Genomic DNA, 27530 nt, shown 5'->3' on the forward strand with positions numbered 1-27530 from the left:
CCTTTTCTTTGTTATCATTTTGCCATCCTCATTGAGTAGCTGTGCCACCATTTCCTTTCTCTGTCTTTTACTATGGACATACCTGAAGAAAGCTTTTTTGTTGCTTTTAGCATCTCTCGCTAACCTCAGCTCATTGTCTGCTTAAGCCTTCCTGATGCCATCCCTGCAATTCCGTGATACCTGTCTGTACTCTTCCTTTGTGGCCTGGCCTTCTTTCCACTTCCTGTATGTGTTCTTTTTTGCTTTCAGGTGATTGCTAAGCTTTTTGTGACTCCACATTGGCTTCTTCTGCTGTTTCCCCCCTTTTTTCCTTGTTGGAATCGCTTGGCCAAAATTTCCTTTTTTAGAAACTCCCACCCATCTTGGACTCTTTTTCTCATTAGGGTCACCTGCCATGGAACCGTACTTACAATTGTTCTGAGTTCATTAAAATCAGCTTTCCTGAAGTCCAGGGTGCACATATGGCTACTCTCAGCTTTTGCTTCTGTCAAAATCAAGAATTCAAGTATGGTGTGGTCACTTTCCCCCAGAGTTCCCATAACTGCCACTTTATCCACCAAATCATCTCTATTGGTTAGAATCAAGTCCAGGATAGCTGATTCTCTGGTTGCTTCCTCCACTTTCTGTAGGAAAAGGCTATCTTCAACACAAGTCAGAAATTTCTTGGAGGGTCCGTGTTTGGCAGAATTTGTCTCCCAAAAAGTATCAGGATAATTGATGTCCCCATTACTACTACATCATGCCTCCTCGAAACATTGGCAATTTGCTTTTCAAATAGTGAGAGACAGTACTGGGGAAGAAAACAAATGTAATCTGATCCTAAAAAGGTGGTTGAAAAAGGTTGTTGTCAAATGCTATCTGAGATATAGGTAGAACCTCTGGTGAGTATGCTGCAAATTCTCATCCACCTTGCCATTCCAATATCCAGTTCCAAAGTCTTCTTGTTTCTGAGCATGAAGCTGTCTGACTTTGATTTTTTTTGTTCAAAATATTTTATACCACTTTTCATAAAGAGGATTCAGGAGAATTAATTATGAGATAGTAATGTTTATATACATTGTTAGAAGATGCTAAAATATCTCGTATTATTATAGGACATGAATAGCTGGATTTTTTTTAGAAAACAGGGACATATATTGCTCTTGTGAATGGTCACTGGGCTTATCTTGTAGGCATGGACTGCACCCCTTGCATGGCCATTTTGCCCCACCTGACCATTTTTTCCTCAACATCCATGCATGTATTTTGAGTATGCCTGCCAACTGAGGACATCACTTCATGCATCTAATGAGGTGAACTTTGGTCCATGAATATTTAATCCATAAAAAATATGTTAGTCTTTAACAGATGCCACAAGGCTCTTTATTTTTTGTGCTACAACACACTACCACTGTTTACAGCTACCCCTCAGGAAGTTCTTCCCATTTGAGACTCCAGTTTGGCTCTTGCTGATAGCCATTATTTCATCCTCATGTAATTTTAGGTCTGTTATTTCTTCCAAAGTGATAGTCTTGGTATTTATTTACTTAATTACTTACTCATTTAAACCGCACATCATAATCAAAGCTAATCTAGCCCCCAAAATATAATAAAACTACATAATCATGAACAAACAGAGGAAGTTAAAACAAGCAGAATAGAATATACCCTAAAACTTCTACGTTAAAATGGGCAAATAAATATGTTTTGACCTGGTGCCGAAATGGAGGTAACACTAACGCCAGTCATACTCCTTTTGTCAAGTCAAGGAAGTAAGACTGTTAAAGAAGACAGCAGTTATCAGCACCACCTTATTAAAGACCAGTTCTTCAAGACTTGCAAGTTCTCCAAGCTTTTTACTTTTTTTTTCTTCATGGTCACCTGCTCTTCTTAATTGGCTCATATGCATTACTTCACTTTGGGAGCATATTCTTAAAATAGGTTCATCAATTACACTAACAACTGTATGAATAAAATATGCAGCTTACAATATTGGCTTCATGGAGCAGCAGCAGTTAAATCTCAGGTTAAAAGCAGATTACCGTTTTTCAGAAATGTGAAGACAATATAACCATCCAAAATGAGAATGTTGTCCTCAGTGTGGAAGGTTGTAACTTAGATCCACATAGTGATGCCAATCATGAGATTGCACTTAGTGGTGAATTCCCTCTCTGAAAGGGCCACAAGCCCCCACTGGAAAGCCTTTGCCCGTGCCTTCATCTGAAACACTACATCTTCATCTTCCAGAGTGGCAGTCGTGTTCTGCCATTCAGCTCATATCTGGATGGCAACTTTCACATACCAGTACGAGAACACACCCAGGACATTCTGCTGCTGGCCTTAACGTTTCCATTTTTCAACAAAATCATTTTAAAGGATGTCTCCAGGGTGAAGTTGCTGAAATCAAATGTCTCAACGAGTCCATGTTGAAGGATGTGGCATCTCATCCTGCCATTTTCCACAGTCTTTCCATCTTATCAATTTACGATGGTCTGAACAACGATTAACACCACAAATATGTTAGAAAGGATATTTATCATATGACAGGAGCATTCTTCTTCAGGTCATCTATCTTTAGATGCACAGCAACGAGGATGTTTGTGGATGCTCATCCTCATTGTGTCCTCTGTTTCTAGTATGAAGCGTTCATAGTCTTCAAAATCCAGAACACTTTCCACCTTTACATCTGCAGCAGTCTGATCTACAGGAAATAATTATTAACAAATTTCATTGCAATGTTATTCCCCCATTCACTTCCACGTTCTTTGTCCATATCTGCTGCATTTATCAGATTCATGACTAAGCCTTTGCCCAAACTGTCAAGTAAACTGTAGATATTCCAATCAAACGCAAGCATGTTCTCACTGGAATCCAGGACACTAATGTGTGAGACCTCTGGGAAGACCTGCCACCCTTTGTTGTTTATCAGAAATTGTGAACTGTAACTTTGTCTAATGACTTTTCAGAAGCTAAAGATAGTATCTTACTCTGTCCACCACAGTACTTTACCTTCTTATTTATTTATTCTTTTTAACAATTTGTAACCTGCTGCTTGATCTTTTCAAAGACCATTCAAAGCAGCAAAAGAGTTTATCAACATCTGGAAATATGGCAGTCACTATTACCAATTCAGATCTGAGAAGCAATATCTCTTTAGAAGTAAACGCTGTGAATTCATCATTAATATTGAGGATTTCTATGTCCAGATAATACAATGCATGAAGATTTTCAATCTGAAGCTCAAATTGTAATACTTAACTTACTGTCTGCCCACGCAGCTCCTCCATTGTCCACTGTCATATACTAAGCTGTAGATCCAGATGTTTTCTTGCTTTTAACACAATAGGCAGGGTGTAGGTTTCTGATATTATCTGCTGCAGAGGACTCAGTAGCAACATAGGGTTCCAAATCCTGTAGGATCAAGTACCAAGATTCTCTGGCTAAAGACAGGCACACCACAACAATGGTCAGAAAACAGAATGGTAGTATGTCTGCCCTAAACCCAACTTATTATGTTGTTTGTTTCTTCATAGCAGCAGAAAAATAAAGGTTTTGCAGTAAAATCATTTCCTGTTGCCGCTGGTTCACTAGCACTATTTTTTTCGCTCTCTTTCACTATCAGAACATGAAATCTGCACTCAAAACAGTCGTTTCATTCTTCTCTCAGCTTGAATTCTCAGCCATTAGAATATTCACGTTGCTAGAGTTGCTGGTTCTTCCTTTCTAGTTGTGGACAACAGCAACACCTAGCGTCTAGATCACTACTATGCTCCATATACTGCACACAGTGATGCACAATGTCCTTTGTATTGCTTAGATGATGTCACAGAACTTAGGCTAGCATGAATGAGCAACAATATGCTCTGGCACCATAATCTATTACTTACTTTTACAAATCTCTATCCTTAGTTTATTAATAGGCAGCTTATATAGTCATTATCCTATATAATGTGCTTTGTACCCCCCAGACTTTATTCTAAATAATTTTCTAATTTATCTTTGATAACTCTCAGTAACGCTCTGATATAGTGGCATCATGTGTCAGGGTTCTCTGTATTAGAATTGTACTGTGGGGCAATCTTGAACTAAAGTCATTTAACCAGAACCTGGCCTATTACATATGCTGAGGGTGCCACTGAAAACTCTTTTTGTTTAACTCAAGTCACACTGCTTAATTTAACAAAGGTGTAAATGCAAAACGTATATGTGATTTAATCTCATATTTTCCACAGGACATATTCTATGTGAGAATTACTTGATTTGATTATATGTTCTAAAGCTTTTGTAACCACATTTTAATGTATTATTCACTAATAGGCAAAAAAAACCTTGCGGTTTAAGAACGTACCTATAGCCCACATATATTTCTATCAAACTTTAAAAAGCAGGGAAATTGGGCAGCTATAGTGAATGCACCAAGGGAGCAGGAGACCTGACCTCCTCTCTGAGATACTGGACTGTCCTACAAATTTGTCAGAATGCAAACACAACTTGGGTTGGTCTTTCACAGTCCAATCCACTTGCTGTGTAGCTTGGAAGAATTTGGTAACATGTATATATTGTTGGCATTCTTCTTGCAATTGAACTTGGGTGTGTTGTCATTTTCATTTCTATTTAGATTTGAATTAAATTATACTTTTATTTAAATTACTTAAATATGATGCACATTGAAACAAAAATCCTAACCTCATGTATTCATTCATGGGGTCTGACCTCACAGTGACCAGGAAAGAGATCTTCCATCATGATGGATAACTCAAGGAAAACAGACTCTATTTGTGGCTTTTTTGTTTTTGTTTTTAAGGCAGATTTCAAGATAGGATTAGGAAAAGGATTGAAAAATAAATCTATGGTGGGGAATGGACTACATTTGAAATACTGATTTCCCCCTCCAGAGAAGAATATCATATTGAAGTAACAAGATGCAGAAAAAGTGATCAAGGAGTTGGAGCCCCTTGCCTGTGAGTGAAGAAGGCAAAATCAGTTGAGACTTTTTAGTTTAGAGAAAAGATGGCTAAAGGTAGACATGATAGAGGTTTACAAAATCATGAAGGTATAGAGAAAGTGAATATAGATTATTTTATTCTCTCCCCCATAATGCCAAAACTCAGGTTTGCCCTATGCAATTAGTTGATAGAAGATTGAGGATGGGGGCTGGGGTGGGGAGGTGGCACCTCCAGTCAGGAGCCTCAGATTCTGAGCTTCCCTTTTTTAAAAAAAAGCAAGCCTCTAGCCCTCATTGAAAGAAAGTTATGAAATAAAATGTGCAGGTACTCTTCTAAGCAAGTTCTGTGAAATAAGCCAGTCTGGGTGCTATTACCTGTCAATATTTTTAGCCAATGAGTGAAGTTAGAGTTGTGATTGATAAGTGAGTTGTTTGGACACCAGGCAATAGGAATCTCAGGTCTAAAGAGCTTCTGTCTTCCTCTCCCCTTTAGTGTGCTTTTCCTGCTTCTATCTTATTTTCCAGAAGTCCTTTGAATCTCCATAGTTTGCCCTTCCTTTTTTCCTAAAAACCAGGACAACTTTTTCTGTGTTGGATTCATCTGGGATCAGGTACTCCCTAGAAGATATTTTCTGCAAATTTCTGCAAATACTAATACACAATAAGTGTAGGTGGATGTTAAAGAATCCCCTCCCCAAACAGCAAATGCAAAATGTGAAAACTTTACAAAGGGGCTTAGGCATGTCCAGGCACTTATTAAGAATTCACTGTATAGTTAACTTGCAGTACAATGGTGTATGTGTCTTTGGTTTAAGGTTGGCATTTGGGAAAACAAGGTTTTTGTGCTTTTTACAGCTCTATCTCTACAATGAGGACCAGCAGGACATAGCTGACTTCCCATGGTACACGAGGCTGTCCCCAGGGGGAGAGTGAGAAACAGTTTTGACTATACTCTCTCTACTTTGGTGTTATGTCATCCCCCCCTCCAGGCAGCCATGCTGTGTTATACCTAGGGTTGCCATATTCCAGTTCCACAAATCCAAGCAGGCTAATTTGCATATTATGCAAATTATTTGCATATTGTTTGCATATTATACTAATTTCCATATTAATATTTGGATTGTCCCGTTGTTTTGTTTTTGTGCCTAGGAATTACCCCCCAAAATTGGGGAAAGACGTGAGAAATCTTTTTTTAAAGCAACATTTTCAGCCTTAAATGCCTAGACCAGTGGTTCCCAACCTGGGGGCCGGGACCCCCAGGGGGGCCGCAAAGTAATCCAGAGGGGGCCGTGAACAGTAAAGAAATGAATTATTTATTATTATTTTTTAAAAAGTCTTCACTCCCTTGACACTGTCTGCTTCCCACTGCCGCTGCAGATGACACCCCCCCTTGCTCCAAATGAGAGGGGAGGCCTTTTGCTGAAGCACCAGAGCATCTTTCAGGTGCACTAAGGGCAGAAATCTGCCTATAAAATACATGGCAGATGCCAAAGGAGGGTGAGGGTGGGGCTACCAGGAAGAAGAGGGGATTACTATCACTGATTCCCATCTCCTTGCACTGCCGCTACTGACAACACCCTTACTTAGAATGAGAGGAGAGGGGTTTTTGTGAAGCAAAAAGAAGCAAGGCTGCAAAGAAAGGCTGCTTTCCCCCTTCCTTCCTGGCAGCCAGCCTGCCTCCCTGGGGGGAGGGGGTCACAAAAAAATTTCAGCTTATAGAGGGGGTCCCATGCTCATAAAGGTTGGGAACCACTGGCCTAGACTCTAGTTTCCAACACTATGGAATATTTATTGATTGATTAAGAGGATTTATATCCTGCCCTTCTGCTGTTAAAAACAGAGCTCAGCACAGCTTACAAATATAATAAAAACAATAAAAATACACAATCAATATAAAAACATAATAAAAACACAAAATAGCAATAAACATAAAGTAAGTCAGGGCAGCAGTACGGTTAACCATATACAATATATTTCAAAGATGTGGTGGGTGGAGAAAAACAAGAAGCCAAAATGTTAGGAAAAGGAGTCTTTCACACCACATGCTCAGTTCTAAATACTGTTGCAGCAAGTTTTACAAGTTCCTCCAGTATTCCACTGGTGCAGGCACTCAGACATTCAAAGTATCTGTATGTTTATTAGGTTTTATAAAAGCAGAGCTTGCTTAACTCAAAATTTCTTCTCCCTTTGATCAACCACATCCACACAGGTCCCACCTCCATACTCAAAATGAAACTGGGCCTGGAAGTGTGCAACAACCCCACACATACCTTGCTAATTAGATTACCAATGCCAGGATGTCTGTCTTATCGACTACTCTCCTGCTCCCCCCCCCCACCGGGCATCATGAAAGACCCAGTCCTGGGCTCAGAAAGAAAATAAATATATGGTCCTCTTCAAAGTACTGATAAGCCTCTTGTTTTAATTAAAATAATAATTATAAATTCTTGCTCTTATCACTAATGGGAGTTAATTATCTTACATATGCTGCTGTTGCTTCTATGGCTGTAATGGAGTGAGGTTAAAGATAAGTGAAATGCAAATAGGAAAAAAAAACACAAAAGGCAGTAACACTTTCCTAAATGTAATACCATACCAACCACAACAAGATTCCTATCAGTAGGGCAGAAAACTCAGCATCCCACAACCAGTCAGGATTCATAACCAAAAACCTAAACTAAAAAAATCCTAGCAGCCAATCAGCCAAGGTCACAGAAATCCCCATGCAGCACATGACCTGGGGACTGCAGTTAATGCAGAATGCTGCAGCACAATTGCTAACATGAGTGAGATCCTATCAGCACATAATACCTCTGCTCTGAAATATGCATTGGTTGCTGATTTGCTACCAGGCCAAGTTCAAGCTGTGCTTTCCATGTTATGGGTGCCACATAGTACTTGTTCTGCTCTTGTAAGAAATCAGTCCTGTAAAGTGGCAGCACCTACGCTTTGGAACTCCTTGCCTATTGACATTAGGCAGACGCCTCTTTTCATCACCTGCTAAAATCAGTTTTCTTGAGGCAAGCCTCTCCAGGCATATGGAAGCTATTGTGTTTTTAAATATGTTTTTAACTCATTGTTCGTTTTATTATTTTGAATGTTTTTAAGTATCTGTCCTTAACGCTTTTGCCAATAATTTTATTGTTTTAATTCTTTCTGTAAACTGCTTTGAGATTTTTTTTACAATAAAGCAGTATATAAATGTTGTAAATGTTGTGTGGCCCTTGAGTCTCTTCCCACTTTTAGGAACCAAGGAATCTGCCTTATACTGATTCAGGCCATTTCGTACCATGATTTCTTAAATGCAATACCATACCAACCACAACAAGTTTCCTATGAGTAAGGCAGAAAACTAAGCATCTCACAACCAGTCAGGATTCCTAACTAAAAACCAAAAATATGATAAATGAAGAAATATTTATATAAGCATGACTATCAAATAAATTTATTATTTACACAAATTGTAAAGATATTTATAGTGCAATCCTAGGTTTATTTATTCAGAAGCAAGTCCCAGTGTATTCAGTGGGGCTTACTCAAACAGGGACAGAAATGCAACCTCAAGTGATAAGCAACTTCATTCACACAACCCAAAATTCCGAATCATAAGACTCCATACACGCACACACACACTGCAGATGTATAAATACATACACCCCATATAACAGTTTATTGTCAAACCAGTTGGTCACTGCAGAAAAATCAGTATTAGTTTTTAAAAAATCAGTATTAGTTTCCTACAGAATAAAAACTGTAATACCTAAGTAAGCCCTGCCTACTTGCTTTAAAATAGGACTGGAGAAGGGGACAGAAAGAGTTAGAACACAAACACAATTCTTTTTTACATTCACTCCAAAGTCCCATTGATTTTCAGCACATTCATAACCATGTCTACTCAAAAGAAAGTCCTATTGAATTCAATGGGATTTACTCTGGGCATATGGGATTAGCATTGCTTTTACAAAAGCAAGTATTGAGAAGGTTTTCAAAACACTGCCCAGGATCTGACTCCTGCACACAAGAGGAAAAAAACCTGAAATGTATATACTTACCCAATTTATGAGATTTTCAGATAAACAGGGGGGGAAACCACCATTTTCTGGCCTTGCAATGAGGTTTTCTAGACACTGCCTGAGGTCAACCAAAAAGAAACACAACCCTGGCTTCACTGATTGGCTGCAATCCTGAACGGGCAGGGTTAAAGCTACGAAGTGTTATACAGTACTGTTTAAAGAAAGATTTAACAGTCGGGAGCGGCTGACGTTTTTATGTATATCTTGAGAACCGGACCACCTAGAAACTTAATTTTTTAAAAAATTAAAGCTGAGAATCTGGGCCACCTAAGAGGCTAAATGGGCGCCGGGTGGCATGCAAAGAATCCAGGTAAAACCCGGCTAACCAGGCAATATGGCAACCCTAGTTATACCATGCTCCCCTATGGCAGCCATTTTGTGATTGGGGTTCCTAGCACTCTCGAAATTTGCAAGATGCCTCCTGAACCAAAATGTTGGCAACCTCTGTTCTAGAACACATAAACAAATTAAAAATTAAAAATCATTGGGTCTTGACAGTATCCACCTGAGAGTTTTAAAGAAAGCAAATGTGAAATTGCTTATCTTCTATCAAAAATTTGTATCATATCTCAAAATCATCCTGATATTTAAAATATAATGCTGATCTTTAAAAGGGGATGGGGCGGTCCAGGAAATGAAAGGCTACATAGCTTAATTCCTGTTCCAGGTCAATTGGCAGAAAACCATCACTAAATATAAAATTATCAACCATATAGAAGAACAGAATACAAAAGAAGTATCAGAATGTCTTCTGCAAAGGGAAGTCGTGCCTTGCTAATCTTTGAATTCTTTGAGAGTGTCAATTTAAAGAGTGGATAGGGATGTTCCAACAAACATCAATTTAGGGGAGTAGGCAAGATTTAAAGTATGCTTGAATTTTTAAAATACATTTTCACAAGACTTCTTAGAATTGAAGGAGAGGGAGCTGGACAGAGCTCCTGAGTAAGGGAATTCCAGAGCCTAGGCTCCACTATTGAGAGGGTCCTGTCCCACATACTTCCCAATCTCATCTCAGATGGAGATGGAATGTGAATCAAAGCCTCTCCAGATGGTTTCTACAGAAGGCCTTCACCTGCAGAGTGCAGTGATTGACTGGCTATTTAAGGAATAAGATGATCTTTCAGGTAACCTGGTCCCAAACTGTATAGGGATTCATACACCAATACCAGCACCTTGAACTTACCCTGATAGCTGATGGGCAGCCAGTGCAATTCTTTCAGCAGTGGGGTAACATGTTGGCAATGTCCTGCCTCTGTGTGTAGTCTTGCCAGCACATTTTGCACCTGCTGCAGCTTCTGGACCAATTTCAAGGGCAGCCACATATAGAGCACATTACAGTAATCCAACCTGAAGGCTATCCCAGTCCAGAAACGGCCACAGCTATCTGACCAGCTGAAGCTGGTGGAAGGCACTCCTAGCTACGTAGGTCAACTGGGCCTCTAGCAAAAAAAATGGATCCAGGAGCACCCCCAGACTACAAACCTACTAATTCAAAGGGAGTACAACCTCATCCAAAGCAGGCAATTGTCCAATTATTTGGACACAGGAACGACCAACACACAGTGCCTCCATCTTGCTAGGATTCAGAGTCAGTTTATTGGCCCTCATCCAGCCCACCACTGAGTTCAGGCACTGGTCCACGGCTGGCATGGCCTCTCCCGATTCAGTTGTTACCAAGAAATAAGAGCTGGGTATCATTAGAGTACTACTGACACCTCGCCCCAAATCTCTTAATGACCACTCCCAATGGCTTCATAAAGAAGTCATACAGCAGTGGAGACAAGATGGTACCCTGCAGCACCCTACAGCACAACTGCCGGAGGGCCAAAATACAATCACTCAATGTTATTATCTGAAAACAACCCCATTGCACCAAGTTGGCCCAGAAGGATACCATGGTCTATAGTATCAAAAGCTGCAGAGATCAAGTAAGAACAACAGGGTTGCACTCCTACTGTCCTTCTTCCAACAAAGATCATCCATCAGGGCATTGAAGACCAACTCAGTCCTATAACCAGGCCTGAACCCAGACTGGAATGGGTCAAGACAATTTGTTTCATCCAAGGGTACTTGCAATTGCTGCACCAAAACCTCTCGATCACCTTCCCTAAAAAGTGGGTATTTCTGACCGGGCAGTAGTTGTCACAAACCAATGGTTCCAGGGGGGGCTTTTTCAGCAGCAGTCTGATCACCACCTCTTTCAGGATGAATGGACCACTCCCTCTCATGAAGACGTGTTGACCACACCCTGAATCCACTCAGTCATACCCCCTCGGCAAGCTTTAATAAGCCAAGAAGGGCAAGGGTTAAGAAGACATATTGCTGGCAGCATCATGACAAGCACCTTGTCCATGTCATCAGGCTGCATAAACTGAAACTGATCCCAAGAAGTTGTAACAAACATTGCACTGGGCATTCACTGGAAATTACAGTCAATGTGGATGGGGCGTCAAGATTGCTATGGAGGCAAGCAAATTTACCCTCAAAGTGCCTTACAAACAATTCACAGTGGGCTTCCAAAGGATCTAATTTCCTGGAGCAGATGTTAACAGATCTCAGACAATATGAAAAAGCTCCATTGGACAATTACTGGACAATTATGACTTCAGGCATGATCATACGGGTCCAATAGCATTTAGCCAAGCATGGCTTTCTAAATATTCTCCTTGGTTAGCATACTCTGCTGCTTTGCAAGGACCTGTAAGCCATAAAGCATTGTATTTCTCCAACCAGTAAGCATGAGGAAACAGGGTACATTCATTACCAAAGTTTGTACCACATACAAAGACTTCAATGAATCTACAAGAGACTACTGACAAAGTGGATGGCATGTGGTTCACATGAAGATGCTTATGACCTTATGTCATGCACAGGAAAAAGGTGTCAATTGAACAGCAACTTAATAGCTCATATGCAAGAGCAAGAGATGAAAGTAAACAGAAACTGTGCTCTATAATATCAACCATTATGTATTGTGGGTCATATGGCCTTGTTCTTCATGGGCAGACCAGTACCACAGGTAACACAACAGACTTTTTACAGTTCCATGTTGAGGCAGGAATGATGTGGAATTTTTATAATAAACTAATGAACTATGTATCTTTTAGTAAAAAAATATATCAATTGGAAGATGCTAATTTCTTTGTCTTGGAGGGTGTAAAATTGTGAACATCAGTGCCATGAGAGAGGGCTCCATCAAACATCATGGGAAACTGACCATCTGTAAGTTTCCGTACTAAATAAAGGCCTACCTTTTTGCTACACGTCTGTGTCCTCAATTTCTTCAGGACTCCCAGTCCATCGGACCCCTAAATTCCCCAACTTTTTAGTGTTAGCAGTGGGATAGACTGGAACATCAGATGATCATGAAAGCTGGGCTGGAAATGGCGAGACCGAACAACGGTGGTCTCAAAACAGTTAATACAAGATCCATTTGAAAATCTCCACCCCCTGCAATTCGTCTCTTCCCTTTTCCTACAGGCTTTCATCTTTCATTGGTGGTAAGTGTCCATTCCTATGTTATACTAATACAGGCTTGTATCAAACTGTTATTGGGGAAAGGGGAGGAAGCATTGTTGGGTTTCTTATTGTTGGTTTTCAATACTGCAGTTTTGTTATTACTGGTTATTGCTCGAGCTGCAATGCGGACCTGAATGTTGTGTGTGCATGTTGATGTATGTTTGAACTTGTGATTGAAAGAGAATGAAGTGGTCCCACCCTGCATCTTGGACAGACCAGGGAGAGGGTAGTGGCTGAAACACGCCCAAATTCACATCTTGGACAGACTGAATTCCCTCATTATTGGAAAACCCGGGTCAAAATCAGGGCGGCTGGCAGAGCCCCCTCCTACGTCTTGGAGAGACTAGGTACAGGGTAGCGGCTGAAACATGCCCAAATCCACATCTTGGATAGACTGGGTTCCCTCATCTTTTATGATAGGTGGCCGGTAAAGCCCCTCCCTACATCTTGGACAGACTAGGGGTAAGTAAAATACAGGCAGCTGGTAAAGTCCCTCCCTACGTCTTGGACAGACTAGGGGTAAGTACAATAGATTGAATGCTGGAGGGGAAATTATAGAAAATTATAAACAATAGAAAAATACAAAAAACTCCAAATAAAAATAAGAAAAAATAAACATCAACATAAAAATAATGTGGTCTCCCATTTCTCTTCCTCCTTGGATGAGTCCTCTGAGGGGGGCATGACATTAACCCTCTACACAGCATAACAAAAAGCTACTTTCCCAGTAAATTCCCCAACAACAGGATGCTGGGCAGGCCCCAGCACGGTAGAAACAGCACCTCTGCCTGGGGGCAGACTATCGCTGGCAATAAAAGGACACACATTGACAGAACATACGCCATGACTACTGCTGCACCCTAACTCACATTTGCCAATGATGACACAAATTAACGGATTCCTAGCTAAAAGCTTTGAGGAAGTCATGCATACTGCCTAAAGCAGCAAAAAGGGAGGGGCAAGCTTTGCAACTGGAGTTTCAAAGGATATTTAGGAAAAAGGAAACGTTAGTTTTTGCAATCCCCCATGTCTAAATAATGCTGTGAGAAAGTTTTCTGCTGTCCGAATAATAAACAAAACACTGGTTTGCCTAGGTGATTGAAGGATGTAGATTGAAGGTGAGAGCATGTGTAAAGTTGGGAGAGTTAAAGTGGAGTTAAAGTCAGGGAACTGTGTTAAAACATTCCCTCGGAAGTCAAAGACTAGTCAAAGCAAAAGCTAGGTATTTTGTAAATAAAGCCCCATGTGCCCATTACAGGGAAAGGGAAGTTAAGGCTATAAATGATTGGGATATAGTATGTTGTGAAGAAGGTGTATGGAGAAGGCTGGAGAGCTAAGTTGAAGGGTTAAGAAATGTACTTTTCTGCTTATCTTACTTTGCAGATAACAAAGGGTTTTATAAAGGGTTTAAGAAATGTTTTTGGCAAACAATATGGCTAAAAGGGAGACAGCAAACGAATGAGTTAATGACAAGCAGTTCAACCCCTCCTCTTTCCCCCGCTCTCTGAAGGGAGGCTTGAGAACAGTAAAATAATTGCAAACTCAAGGCTGAGTACAGCAACCCCTCCTTTCTCCAGCCCGTTTCAAAACAGTATGGTTGTAATTTTTTTACTTTAATTGGTTTTGAAGAACATTTGGGTACACAACATTTTTCATGCATTCAGCTAGTCCTTGACTACAAGTAGGCTAAATGCCAGGAATTCCAAAACATTCCAAAGTTCCCGAACAATTTTTTTATGAGCACTTTGTGCAGGGACAGAAACAGAAGGCTTCCAAAAGCCCAGGAAATTAGAATTTGTCATTTTGGGGGAATGAGATCTGTATAAATTGTACAAACTATGGATAGCTGTCCTGTGCTCTGGATTTGAGAAAGGGCGAGGTATAAAATATCTGATGAGTAAAATTTAAAGCCATCTGATTAAGATGAAGCACCTCCAAATGAGAGGTCAGGTCACCTTGTGGTAAAATAAGAGCAAATATGGTTAACAGTATATATAATGGAGAAGTTGGTTTATAAGAGGCCCTGACTTTAGAACATAAAATTAGCAGAGTTAGTATTGAAGGCTAAAATGAATTTTAAAAGGGGGGATGTTCCAAAGTGTTAACATTCCTAAGCCCATCCTCAGAATTAAAAATTTCTTGCAGAAATTCAGATTGACATTCTCTCTCTGGTTAGAATTCCTTTCCACCACAAATTCCGCCACAACATTCCCAGTTACCAAAACTGTTTAAAGAATTTAAAAGTAGCAGCAAATGTATTGGATTTGGCTAGGTAATATCTTGCCTTATAATATTTTCAATTGACTCCTAATTAATTGCCTCCTAATACCTACAAGTTAATGCCAGCAGTTTTGTATTTCCCCTTTAAAAAAATAAACACAGAAAATAAAATTAGAAAACAGAATAAAAACAGGAAAAGGATAAAAACAGAGAAACAAGGAATCCTGCACCAAGGACAACCCTGTAAGTGATAAAACTTTACGGTCAATTTGGGAAATTGCCAGCTGGTTTAAAATTGAAATAAGAAAATGATTGATTTGGTGTATATCTGATCTGGCCTAAAAAAAAAAATATTGAGAGATAAAAGCATAATGGCTAGCCAAAACGATTTTCTTGACTAAATACAAAAACAATTGACAGAACTGAAGAAACAGTTACAAGACAGATAAATCGTGCTTGCGTTCCTCCTTAAGCCCCCACTCCTGGATTTTCTCCTTCTAACGATCCCTATACTGAAGGCCATTTGTTTACTTTGCTTTGACCCCCCCCCCTTGTTGCCTTACACTAGCTAGATAGCAACTAGGTGGCTTTCTTTCATTTTTTTGGTTCTGGGGAATGTTTGGGTGTGCAGGTTGGGGCTCTGAATTTCCGGCGTTGGAGAGACAGGGGTGTTTGGCAGTACACTGCCTAGGTGGGCCGTGAACAGTGGGAAAAAGAAAAAGCTTTGGGGGCTTATTAATGTTTATGTCTGTCTGTTAGCTACAAATGCTTGTTTTATCACCAGTGAAAAAGGTTTTCTTTCTGTGCATCTCCTTTCATTTTGAATTTGGAATTCTGTACTTGGAATATTAATTAGGGATAAGTACAGCGCTGCAAACAATTTTGTGATTCAACTCTTGATACTTTCTGAAATTGCTATTAAAAGTCAAACCACTTACAAACCACTCTCAAACAACCTTTAAACAACTACTTCTGTTTAGCTCTTAAACCATTCAGATAGCATCTGTCATGAACACTATTATTATTATTTATTATTATTTATTAAATTTATATACCGCCTGACTAGCAATAGCTCTCTGGGCGGTGAACATAAAATAGCATAAAAATACAATGAATAACAAAATAATACTAAAATACAATCAACAATCCTATACAATAAACATTTTTAAAAGTAAATCAGTGTAACTTAAAATGCTTCAGAGAATAGGAAGGTTTTGACCTGGCGCCGGAAGGAGAGCAGAGTCGGCGCCAGGCGTACTTCCTCGGGGAGACTGTTCCATAGTTCGGGGGCCACCACTGAGAAGGCCCTAGATCTTGTCATCACCCTCTGGGCCTCCCTGTGAGTTGGAACCCGGAGGAGGGCCTTCGTAGCAGAACGTAGTGCACGGGCCGGTTCATATCGGAAGAGGCGTTCCGCAAGGTATCGTGGTCCCACACCGTATAAGGCTTTATAGGTTAATACCAACACTTTGAATCTAGCCCGGAAACATATTGGCAACCAGTGCAAGCTGGCCAGAACAGGTGTTATATGCTCAGACCGCTTGGTCCTTGTCAGCAATCTGGCCGCCGCATTTTGCACTACTTGTAGCTTCCGAACTGTCTTCAAAGGTAGCCCTACGTAAAGCGCATTACAGTAATCCAAACGTGAGGTTACCAGAGCATGTACCACTGATGTAAGGTCCTCTTTACTCAAATAGGGACGTAGCTGGGCTACCAACCGAAGTTGGTAAAACACATTCCTAACCACCGAGGCTACTTGAGCCTCAAGTGAGAGGGACGAGTCTAAAAAGTTTAGATCTTACCATTTCAGGCCTGTGGTAAAGTCATTTACCAGATAATCTTGTCTTCTTATTATGATATTAGGTGTCCAAAGTATGACATCTAATATGACACTAGTTTCTAATGGTAGTGCTGGTTTAAACTGCCTAATTTGTTTTATAACCCAGTTATTTGTCTTTTTTTCTTGGTAGGTGCAAAGTTCCCTTTTACAGCCTCTGTTTGCTTACAGCTTTTACAGCTCTTCTTTAGACCACCCCTCTGTATGTTGTTTTTACCATAAAATCCCCAAGAAATGAAATCTCCATTTGCTTACCATGAAATCCCTAGTCCTGGGGTTGCCATGCGTCAGGAAAAGGAAAGAGTCATCATGGAGATCAAATCAAAGGGGGACGGGAATGTTCTACCCCCCCTTTCTCTTCTCACTAGTCAGGGAACACTGAGCAATTTTGCAACTGGAAGTGTTTTTCTCTCCCCTTTGTCCTACTTGCTTCTTTGTCTAAATGCAATATTAAAAAGGGGAAAGAAGAAGGGACACGGTAAACAGCCTTTTGAATTTGTTCTTTGAAGCACCTTGTAGCCAATTTCTAAGTATCTGGTGGACATTGATGTCAATAGGGAATCAGCTTTCAGGGGCAATTAAGTCAGGCACAGACACCAGGACCAGAGAATTTCATGACTATTTTTAGATGAGAACTTTGTGCGTGGCCAGAGGCTATAGAATATTAAAGAGTTAGAATATGTTGTATTATTATGTGTTTGTCTGTCTGAAACCTTTTAAGTCTATTTTTCTTTTACCAATAATGGGGAATCCCCAATAATGGGAATGCTCAGTTCCAAGTGCAAAGCACTTTGTTTTTGGGTTTTCTTTAATTAATCCATTTATTTCTCATTTATGGCCACTGACATTTTTTTTTATTTTTCTGAGGAAGTTCTTTCCCCCCATCCTCTCTCCTGTTTTTGTGTTTACCGCAGATTTTTTTTTCATAAGTACATTTTGGGCAAATTCTAACGGATCACTGGCATGAAGCTATTATCAAAGCCTTGATTTTCTCTCCTCCTGTTCTAGAGTTCCAGCAACCTCAACTGATGGAGAAATTGTTGTTTTCTCCTGTGGGATCTTTGCTGGGGGTCCTTAAGTAAATTAAAGACACAGGCTTAAAGCAAAAGGTAGGCCTTTATCCAGAGCTTGGAAAAGTTACTTTTTTGAACTACAACTCCCATCAGCCCCAGCCAGCATGGCCACTGGATTGGGCTGATGGGAGTTGTAGTTCAAAAAAGTAACTTTTCCAAGCTTTGCCTTTATTTAAAAAAACAAGCATATGCAAGGACAGCCCCCCAGAAATCTGGAAAAGACTGTAAAGAAATATGGTATGCACTGATATTTTTATAGGGTACATTTACAGCATGTGACAGTAGTTAACCAATCCCCCCAAGTTCTTCCCTCTGTGACATGTTTCCAACCAACCAGATAACTTTATTAAAATGAATACATGTATATTCATAACCAAGTAGACACATCCCATCTCATTGTGTGGTTATCTTTCTCAGATTAATGTCAATCTGTTCCCTTTTTTCAGATCTCACCATTCTACTGTCATAATTACTGATGGTTTTGTACTATGCATTCATTCCCATCATGGATTCTGATCAGCCAAGCTGGTCAAGGAACATCACTAGGACATAACAGCATGTTCTTTGGGTGAAGCCATTGTGAGGCTAAATGCCGATACAATGTGATATTAAAGGTTGATACAATGTGATATTAAAGGTTGATACAATGTGATATTAAAGGCTGATACGATCAAGAGATGGTGATACAATCATAGGTGCTGATACAATCATAAGTGTTGCAACAAGGACACAGCCCTTAAATAAATATGCAGTGTTAATTACTTACCTTAGGCAATCTCCATGCCCGAAATGGAACAGATAAGCCCTCGCCTGGAAAAAAAACAAATAAACATGTATCATACAAACCTTTAAAAGCATGACATGTAAAGAGGAACATCAGAGTTAGCCCGTGCTTGCTGCTCTCCGTTTGCAAACGTACAATAAACCTGCTGGCATATTTTCTATCCTCGTCTCGTCTCCAAGTTAATTGACTCGAACTTGGGGAGCATGAACCTAGCCCCTAGTTGGGCGTAACAAAAACTGGCGAGCCAGCCAGGAGCCCCTTAGCGATCCCTCGCTCCCCCTTGGGGGAATCCGCGGAGAGTGGGAAGAGCGCTCTGGACCAGCTTTGTCCGCCCCGAGGCCGCAAGGATTCGGAAGGAGGAGAGAGGGTATCGCAACGGCGGCTCCGTAAGAGAGACGACAGAAGGGTAGGGAGGCCGATGTCCACCCGGGTAAGTATAGTCCTTCCTGGCATGTGTGAAAGAACGAGTGCAACTGGAGTGAGTGAGACGGGACTTGTCCCGAAGTGAGTGTGGAGCTGCAGTACCGCGTTTCCCTACTTCTGCGAGGGACTGGGCCGGGAACCCAGCGAAGCATGTGGCTTTGACCCCTGTCCGTGTCCAAAGAAGCTGGCCATACCACCCGCATAGACGAGGAACCCTGTGCAGGGATGGGGAAAGGGGCTTCAAAGGAGAGAAGGAGAGGAAAGGGGGAAAAGCCGGGGAAAAGGCACGCGGGGAAAGACACCCGTCTTCAGTGTGCGCTCAGTACCTTTCCGACCATCCAGGAACAAACCACTTACCCCCTCGAACAAGGGAAACTGATTTTTTATTGTCAAAAGCTGTGGCCTTCCCTGGAGGTGGGATGGCCCCCCCAGGGGACGTTTGAATTAGCCAAAATTGAGACAGTGCTTAGAGTGTTGTGGGATCAACACCAATGGGACTCTATCCAATATGCCCTGATGTGGAGGGAGTTGGACAAAAAAAACCCAGAATGTGCGCTGGCCATGGCCTTGTCACAATGCGGAATAACCCCCCGGAAACAAAAAATGCTGGTCCTGTAGAGTGAGGACGAATCCCATTGTCCCCCGCCTTACAGAGGGAGGGCAGAAGGAGAAAAGGAAACTTCTCCCCCCTCCCCTTCAAGGCCAGACCCGACCGCACCATACTACCCCCCTCTAGGGGCATGTCGATCCCTGATTGAAGACGAGCCGATAGACCCCCCCCGAACAAGCCCAAGCAAAACAACATAGGCTCAAAATGTCACAGGAAATCAAGGATTCCAGGGGAGCGGAGAAGCAGGGTGAGGGGATGACATTAAGAGAAAGAAGGCCCCAAAGAACCCCAGAATCCCAGTTCCAGGCACCCATGAGGGAGGTGCCATGGCCCATGGACCAAGGTCCCTCCTATGTATATGTGCCATTCACCACGTCTGATCTCTTTAATTGGCGCAATCAGACGCCCACCCTCAGAGAGGACCCAGAAAAAATGGTTAATCTGTGGCAGACAATATTCGCGAGCCACAATCCCACCTGGGGAAATATTCAGACCCTGATGAATATCCTCCTAAGCATGGAGGAACGGACACTGGTCCTATCCCAGGCACAGAAACAGGCAGCCCAGGAATTCGCGGATGCAGGGACAAGGGGAATTCCGGTAGACAAGGCCCTCCCGACAGAGGAACCAAAGTGGGACGCAAGGGGAGGGGCGCCACGCTCCTTATGGGATTACAGGAGGCTCATTCTCCATGGCCTCCGAACGGCCATCCCCAAACCAGTAAACCTTGCCAGACTTTATGAAGTGAGACAGGGAAAACAGGAAGACCCGGCCACGTTCCTAAACCACCTCTAAGATACAATGAGGAGATTTAGTGAACTGGACCCAAATAGGGAAGAGAACCAGAGGCTGCTGGCAACGTTGTTCATAGGCCAGAGTGCCGCAGATATTAGAAAAAAACTACAGAAAGTGGACGGCACCATGGCAATGACTATGGGTCAGCTTGTAGAGATCGCATATAAAGTATATGTGAATAGAGGTGAGAAAGAGAGGAAGGAAGAAGGGAAGTTGTTGAGGAAACAGTGTGCGATGATAGCCGCAGCTGTGGCTGCACCCCAGAAAGATCACCCCCGCCCGTCCTCCCAACCTCGCCCCAGAGGCCCGCGGCGGCACCTAGAGAGGGACCAGTGTGCCCGATGCTTAAAAAAGGGCCACTGGGCAAAGGATTGCAAAGCTCCAAGGAAGGAGAGGGTAGAAAATGAAGGGAACATCAACTACATGGGGGAAGAATCTGAATGAAGGTGGTCGGGCAGGAAAGATGGCCCCCAATGTCTGGAACCCCTTATCCCCATCAAGGTCGGGGAAAATGACATGACGGCATTGGTAGACACCGGAGCCACCTTTTCCATGATCCCAGGGGCGGACCCCCACCACCTAAGCCCCGAAACTAAAACTGTAATGGGCATCTCTGGACAAAAACAGAGACTTCACCTCTCCCGCATGATAAAGGTGCAGGCGGGGACCCAACTAGTCAAGCACCGATTTTTAATCTCGGAAACCTGTCCACTCGCCATCATGGGGAGAGACCTCCTAACGAAATTACAGGCCCAGATTAGTTTTAAGAATGGGACGTTGAGGATCTGGATACCAAAGGAACAGGAGGCCAATTACCAGATGGCGATAATAGAGGGGGGAACCCCCACTCCGAAGAGGGAGGGCCCCCAGCTTGATGATCTACCCATAAGCCAGGAGGTTTGGGCCAGGAAGGGAAACCCAGCAAGGGCAAGGTATGCAGAACCGGTACGCGTCCGATTAAAGCCAAACATGAAGCCCACCCCTGTGAAACAGTTCCCACTGAAACCAGAGGTCCGGAGGGGACTGGGAGTCCTGTTAACCCAATTCAAGAAGGACGGCTGGGTTAGGCTCACAACCAGCCCACATAATACCCCCATTTTCGGGGTACCCAAGGAAGGGAGACCAGGCCAATATAGGTTGGTGCAAGATTTGAGGGTTATCAATAATAAAGTACAGGAGGACCTGCCAGTGGTCCCTAACCCCCACACTATCCTTACGCGAGTCCCGGCGGGATCCCGCTGTTTCACAGTCTTGGACCTGAAGGATGCATTCTTCTCGATCCCTTTGCACCCGGACAGCCAGGAACTATTCGCGTTCCAATGGGAAGACCCGGACACAGGGAGGAACTGTCAGCTCACATGGCAAGTCCTCCCACAAGGATTCCTGGGGTCCCCCTTCAAATTCACTAAAGCCTTCCAAACAGACCTCCTGGGGTGGTATGAACGGAAGCCACTGTCAGCTCTACACTGCGTCAGCAGTGCCGGTGGGGGGGCTGGAAATTCCTGGGTGGTTGGCAGAGAAGCAAAGTCCTTAGCCAGCAGTCTGGTCATAAATCTGCCAGGTCTAGGAGGAGGGGAGCTGATAAGGGCCAGGCTTGTCCGAAGCGTACTTGCTGAGTCAGGAGTCCAGAAGTGAGGTCAGTAGAGGTCCGGGATCAAGTGCCAAGGGGTCAGTCCAAAAGAGGTTGCAAGGAAACTAGGAACACACAAGCCACGCCTGACGTTGCAGTCAGCAACAAGCTGCAGCCAAGGTGTGCCTTATAAAGAGCAAGGTTGACAGCAGGTGTGAGTTCTCAGCGTTTGGGCCTTAAGGAGACAGGCCTGCCTCTCTTCTGCCTGACCTTCTGCTGTCTACGTTCTGCAGGTGAGGGGGGAGTATCCTGTTCACTGTCTGCGCCTGGCTGCAGGGACTCTGCTGTATCTGGGGTGCTCTGCAGCTGAGGGGGAGAAGGAGCTGGATTCTCAGGAGGCTCCTCCGTGTCTCCTTCTGAGTCTGCTGCTCCTGGGTCTGCTGCTGTTACTCCCGAGTCGTCCTCATCTGAGGAGTCCTCTGACGGGGCCATGACAGCCACCCTCGGCACTCCTAGTTTACGAGGACGATCTTCTCCTTTGTAGTCCCGATAGGCCCCCAATGTGAGGAAGATTCAGTGAACCTACTAAATTACCTGGCAGAGAAGGGGTACTGGGTATCAAGGGAGAAGGTCCAGTGGTGCCAGCCCCAAGTGACATATCTTGGATACCTAGTGTCCCAAGAGGGAAGGGTTTTGTCAACAGAGAGGAAAGAGGCCATCTGCAGGTTGCCCGCCCCTCACAACATAAGGACCCTAAGACAATTTCTAGGTCTAGTTGGCTTCTGCCGAGCTTGGATGCCCAGCTATGCAGAAATCGCGAGACCCCTGTACCAAATGTTGGAGAAAGTCCAAATGGAGGAGGGGTGGAAATGGACAAAAGAATGCCAGGTCGCCTTCTCCCAATTAAAAGCATCGCTCCAACAAGCCCCCGCATTGGCCCTCCCCGATCCTAAGAAACCGTACCGCTTGTATGTGTCGGAAAACAGAGGGGTGGCAGCGGGAGTGTTGACCCAGAAATTTGGCCTCAAACAAGTCCCAATAGGCTATTACTCCACAAAATTAGATCCAGTGGCACAAGGTTGGCCGGCCTGCTTGAAGACGGTGGTGGCAGCATCGGTGTTGCTCAAAAAGGCTGACAAAATCATGATGGGGGGGGGACGTGGAGATAACAGGACCACACGACCTAGTAAAAATACTGGGGTCAGAAGCATCCAAAATCCTTAACCCAAGTAGACTCACCCAATACGAGCAGCAGCTCCTGGGAAGGCAGGGACTGAAATTAAGGACTTGTAACACCCTGAATCCTGTCACCCTATTACCAGAACCAGGGAACCTCATGCACGATTGCGAAGCTGCCCTACAGATACAAACTAAACCCAGATTAGATTTAATGGACAATCCCCTTCCCCAAGCCAGGGAAATATACATAGATGGTAGCAGCAGGGTGGTGAATGGAAAATGATGTACAGGATACGCGATAGTGGAAGACGGCCAGTGCGTGAGAAAGGGCCGGCTCCCGGACCATTATTCAGCACAACAAGCGGAAATAACCGCCCTCATAATAACCTTGAAAATGACAAAGGGAGAACGGGTGAATATCTATACCGATTCCCGATATGCATTTAATGCGGTGCATGCTTTCACCACCATATGGAAGGAAAGGGGATACACGGGAAGCAGCGGGAAGCCAATAGAGAACTTAGACCTGATTAAAGAATTACTGCAAGCGGTGGAGCTCCCCGCGGAGGTATCTATTATGCATATATTAGCCCATGGAAGGGAAAGATCTCCTGAACATAGAAAGGGAAATACAGCAGCAGACTCATGCGCCAAAGAAGCAGCCATAGGGAACGAAAGAGAAGAGCCCCCGCTCCAAGCGATTGTGACCATGCCCTTAACAGCGTATGAGCCTCAGTATTCATAAATCAGCTCCTAGAACAAAAGGGAGTTTTGCTGGCATCAGGTTGGTTCCAGCTGCCCACGGGGCAGATCGCAGTTCCCCGGCCCCTTTTGCGGCATATCGTAATGAAGGCACACGCACAGACGCACATGGGAGGAAGGGCGCTAGGGGATCTCCTCATCAGACAGGTGATTGCACCTGGACTCTATGTCGAAACCCAACGAGCAGCATTCCAATGCCCAACCTGCGCGGCAGTAAATCAGAAGGGTAACACTCCGCCACAACCGATGGGAGGACGGCCCTGGGCATATTACCCCTTTCAGAGGCTACATATAGACTTTGCTGAGCTTCCGAGAACCCAGACTTTTAAATATCTCTTGGTAATTGTGGATCAGCTGACCGGGTGGGTGGAAGCCTACCCTACCCGAAAGACAACGGCGCACGTGGTAGCCAAAACACTGCTAAAGGAAATAATTCCCCGATTCTACCTGCCTGAGGTTATAGAATCAGATCAAGGCTCACATTTCATATCGAAAGTGGTGCAGCAGCTACAGGAGCCATTAGGATTCAAATGGCAGTTGCACACCCCATGGAGACCGCAATCTTCCGGGCAGGTCGAGAGGTGTAACAAATCGATCAAAGCCCTGCTAACCAAACTTTGCATAGAGACAAAACTGAACTGGGTGCAAGCGCTACCTCTGACGCTTACCATACTCCGGAATACCCCGCGGGGAAAGACTAAATTGACCCCTTTTGAGGTCTTGTATGGGAGGCCTCCCATTGTGACAACGCCACAGACAGGACCCCTTGAGCCTAGCTAGGTGGTAGGAGATGTCATTGTAAAAGAATATGTTGTTGCCTTGCAGTCTGTTCTCTCCTCTATCCACAGGCATGTATGAGAATACCAAAGGTTGCCTCTAGATGCAGCGATCCATCCGTTCAAACCGGGGGACTGGATCCGGATAAAGACCTGGAAGAAGGAGGCATTGCAGCCCACCTGGGGGCCTCCAGTCCAGATTGCGATCGTCACTGAGGCCGCGGTCAAGGTCTTCGGCCAAGCCAAGTAGACCCACGTCAGCAGGGTAAAAAGAGCGGCAGCCCCTATTCATGTGGAGCCAGGTACGGGAATAGCCAAGGATTCCCCAACAGCAGGGGCAGGTAGGACAGAAGAGCCTGAAGACAAGTGGCTGTCGGAGACAGTCCCCGGTCTCAGCCTGAAGCTGAAATTGACCCTCGCGAAATAGCCCATAAAAGTGGCAGGCACAGGACAATATGCTCCCCTCACGAACAAAAACATGCCTGTGGTTTCCCCTCCTATTCCTCTCCGGCCCCTGGAGCCAAGGCGCATGGTCAAATGACCAGACGCCACGGGGAGAAAACCAGGTGCTCGACGTATTTAGGAACATTTCTAAGGAATTTAATCTGACTAAGTGTTGGGTCTGCATACCGACGGGTAGGGCCCATGTCCCTTTAAGACCGCTCCCCTTGCCTTCTCTGGAAATGGCAGTGGATTACCCCACGAACCATACCTGGGCCACAAACACGTCGCTCACGGTCACTCCAGAAAGGGGCAATTGGTGTTGGAAAAGGACATCAGAAGGGAATGCTGCGATTCCGGTAGGGCATAGCCAGTGTAATTATACCCTTTCCTGGGAGCCCGACCCGGTGACTACCTTAATGGTTAATTGTACTGACAGATGGAATGGCACCCACCTCTGGTATTCCAGTAAAAACGCGACAGGGTGGTGTAAACATAAGGAAAAATTGTGTACACAAGAGAAATTAGGCACGGGCCACTGCAACTCTCACTTTTATTCGGCTTGGGAAGCGTGTATTTGCAGAGCGCACAACGTATCAACCGGGACCCTACAGGATAACTCCACCTCCCTTAAATGGAGGCGGAAAGACGGGAGTAGCTGGTACGCCAAAGAATCATGGGTCCTCCAAAACAGTTGGTATAGCCGAAGTGACGGATGTTTAAACAAAACATCTAACTCCTCCTTTATCCAATGCAGCCATAATGCTACCAATTCAAAATTCTTTAATGCCCCCTTTCTTTGCGGGTGGTACCACATCCAAACAGGAGCCCGATCGGAACCCAATGGCTCCAAACCCACGGAGGAACAAAACGGAAAAACCCTCCCATGGAGAGGTAAGAGAGCCCTCCAGCACCATTATTTCATATGTGGAAGTCAGGCGTATACCGCACTACCACCAGGATGGGCAGGCAGCTGTTACTTGGGATACGTAATACCGGCCTTTCAGAAATTTGACACAGGGGCCCCAATACTCACCCCCGGTACCAGAAATCCCGTGGCACCCTACACGCAGGGAACCAAAAATGGGGGCAAAAATACTGGACCCCTCAGGATTTAATTGACTATTATGAGCCCCTCACCTGGAGTGCTATAGGAATTAGAGGCACACGCTCCATGACCAATAGCATAATTTGCCTACAGGCAGTAGTGGAAGTAGCTACAAATGTTACAAAAGGAGCCAGGCCTGGATGAAAGCCCGACTGATAAAGGCTCTCAATTCCTTGAGATGCCAATAAGGAATGGAGACGAGACCAGATCAGTAAAAAGTCTTGCCTTTATTAAAACCTTTGCAAAGGGAGGGCCCCAATCAAGTGGCTCTCCCGAATAGCTGACAGTCATCATATTTATAGGCTATAGATGCGTCACATACATAGTATCAGAAATGCATAGCTCATTAAGAATACATCATTGTTTAATTTCTCAGCATCTGTCTATTCTGGTCCACTTCTCTGTTCTCATCTTCAGACTTCCTTTATCCTTGACCTTTGATGCTACAAGCTGTGAATAACATCTTTAATTGCTAACGAAGCAGATAAGCAGAAAACTCCCATACTTTTCACAAAGCAAGGAAAACAAGCATATGTTTCATTTTGCATTATTTGATTTCATTTCAGTATAACATTTTAATTTTAACTCATTGTAACATTTGCCCCTCAGATACTTTCTTAATTTCAAAAAGTGAGAAAGTATCTTCTTAATTATCTATGGTGGCATAAACATTTTCCTCTCCGGTAGGAACAGCTTGGGGGGCATAAACAGTATGGTTCCATACCTCCTCATGAGATGGTGCCATTTCAGTATATTCTCCCTGTATCTCATGCAAAGCTAGCTGTTGATACATCATCAACTGGCCTTTTATTTTCATTACCCGAATAAGCATGCCAGATACACAGGAGATGATACATGGTAAGCACATAAGGATGAGGAATACAATGCAGCCAATAACAAAGAGATGTTTCAGCCAGGCCCAGTTTGGCAGCCAGCTAGTAAGCCAGTCCCAATTTAGGCCCTTCCACTGCTGATTGCCCACATACGCTGTTATTTCTGCATGGTCTACTAATTGATTATTATTTATTATTATTATTTATTAAATTTATATACCGCCCGACTAGCGATAGCTCTCTGGGCGGTGAACATAAAATAGTATAAAAATACAATGAATAACAAAATAATATTAAAATACAATCAACAATACAATAAACATTATTAAAATTAGATCAATGTAACTTAAAATGCTTCAGAGAATAGGAAGGTTTTGACCTGGCGCCGGAAGGAAAGCAGAGTCGGCGCCAGGCGTACTTCCTCAGGGAGACTGTTCCATAGTTCGGGGGCCACCACTGAGAAGGCCCTAGATCTTGTCATCACCCTCCGGGCCTCCCTGTGAGTTGGAACCCGGAGGAGGGCCTTCGTAGCAGAACGTAGTGCACGGGCCGGTTCATATCGGAAGAGGCGTTCCGCAAGGTATCGTGGTCCCGCACCGTATA

At 43.6% G+C, this 27530-nt stretch overlaps 1 long non-coding RNA gene across 1 annotated transcript; it reads right to left on the reverse strand.

The window, feature by feature from the left end:
- Positions 1 to 1334: 1334 nt before the first annotated feature.
- LOC133388243 (uncharacterized) lies at positions 1335 to 16955 on the reverse strand. The gene is made up of 3 exons (XR_009763722.1): positions 16829 to 16955; positions 3243 to 3419; positions 1335 to 2680 (listed from the first exon to the last, which is right to left on the reverse strand). It is a non-coding gene; the product is annotated as an uncharacterized LOC133388243 (long non-coding RNA).
- Between the last annotated feature and the right edge of the window lie 10575 nt (positions 16956 to 27530).

Source organism: Rhineura floridana, chromosome 1 (assembly GCF_030035675.1).
Source record: "Rhineura floridana isolate rRhiFlo1 chromosome 1, rRhiFlo1.hap2, whole genome shotgun sequence".
Lineage (NCBI taxonomy): Eukaryota > Metazoa > Chordata > Lepidosauria > Squamata > Rhineuridae > Rhineura > Rhineura floridana.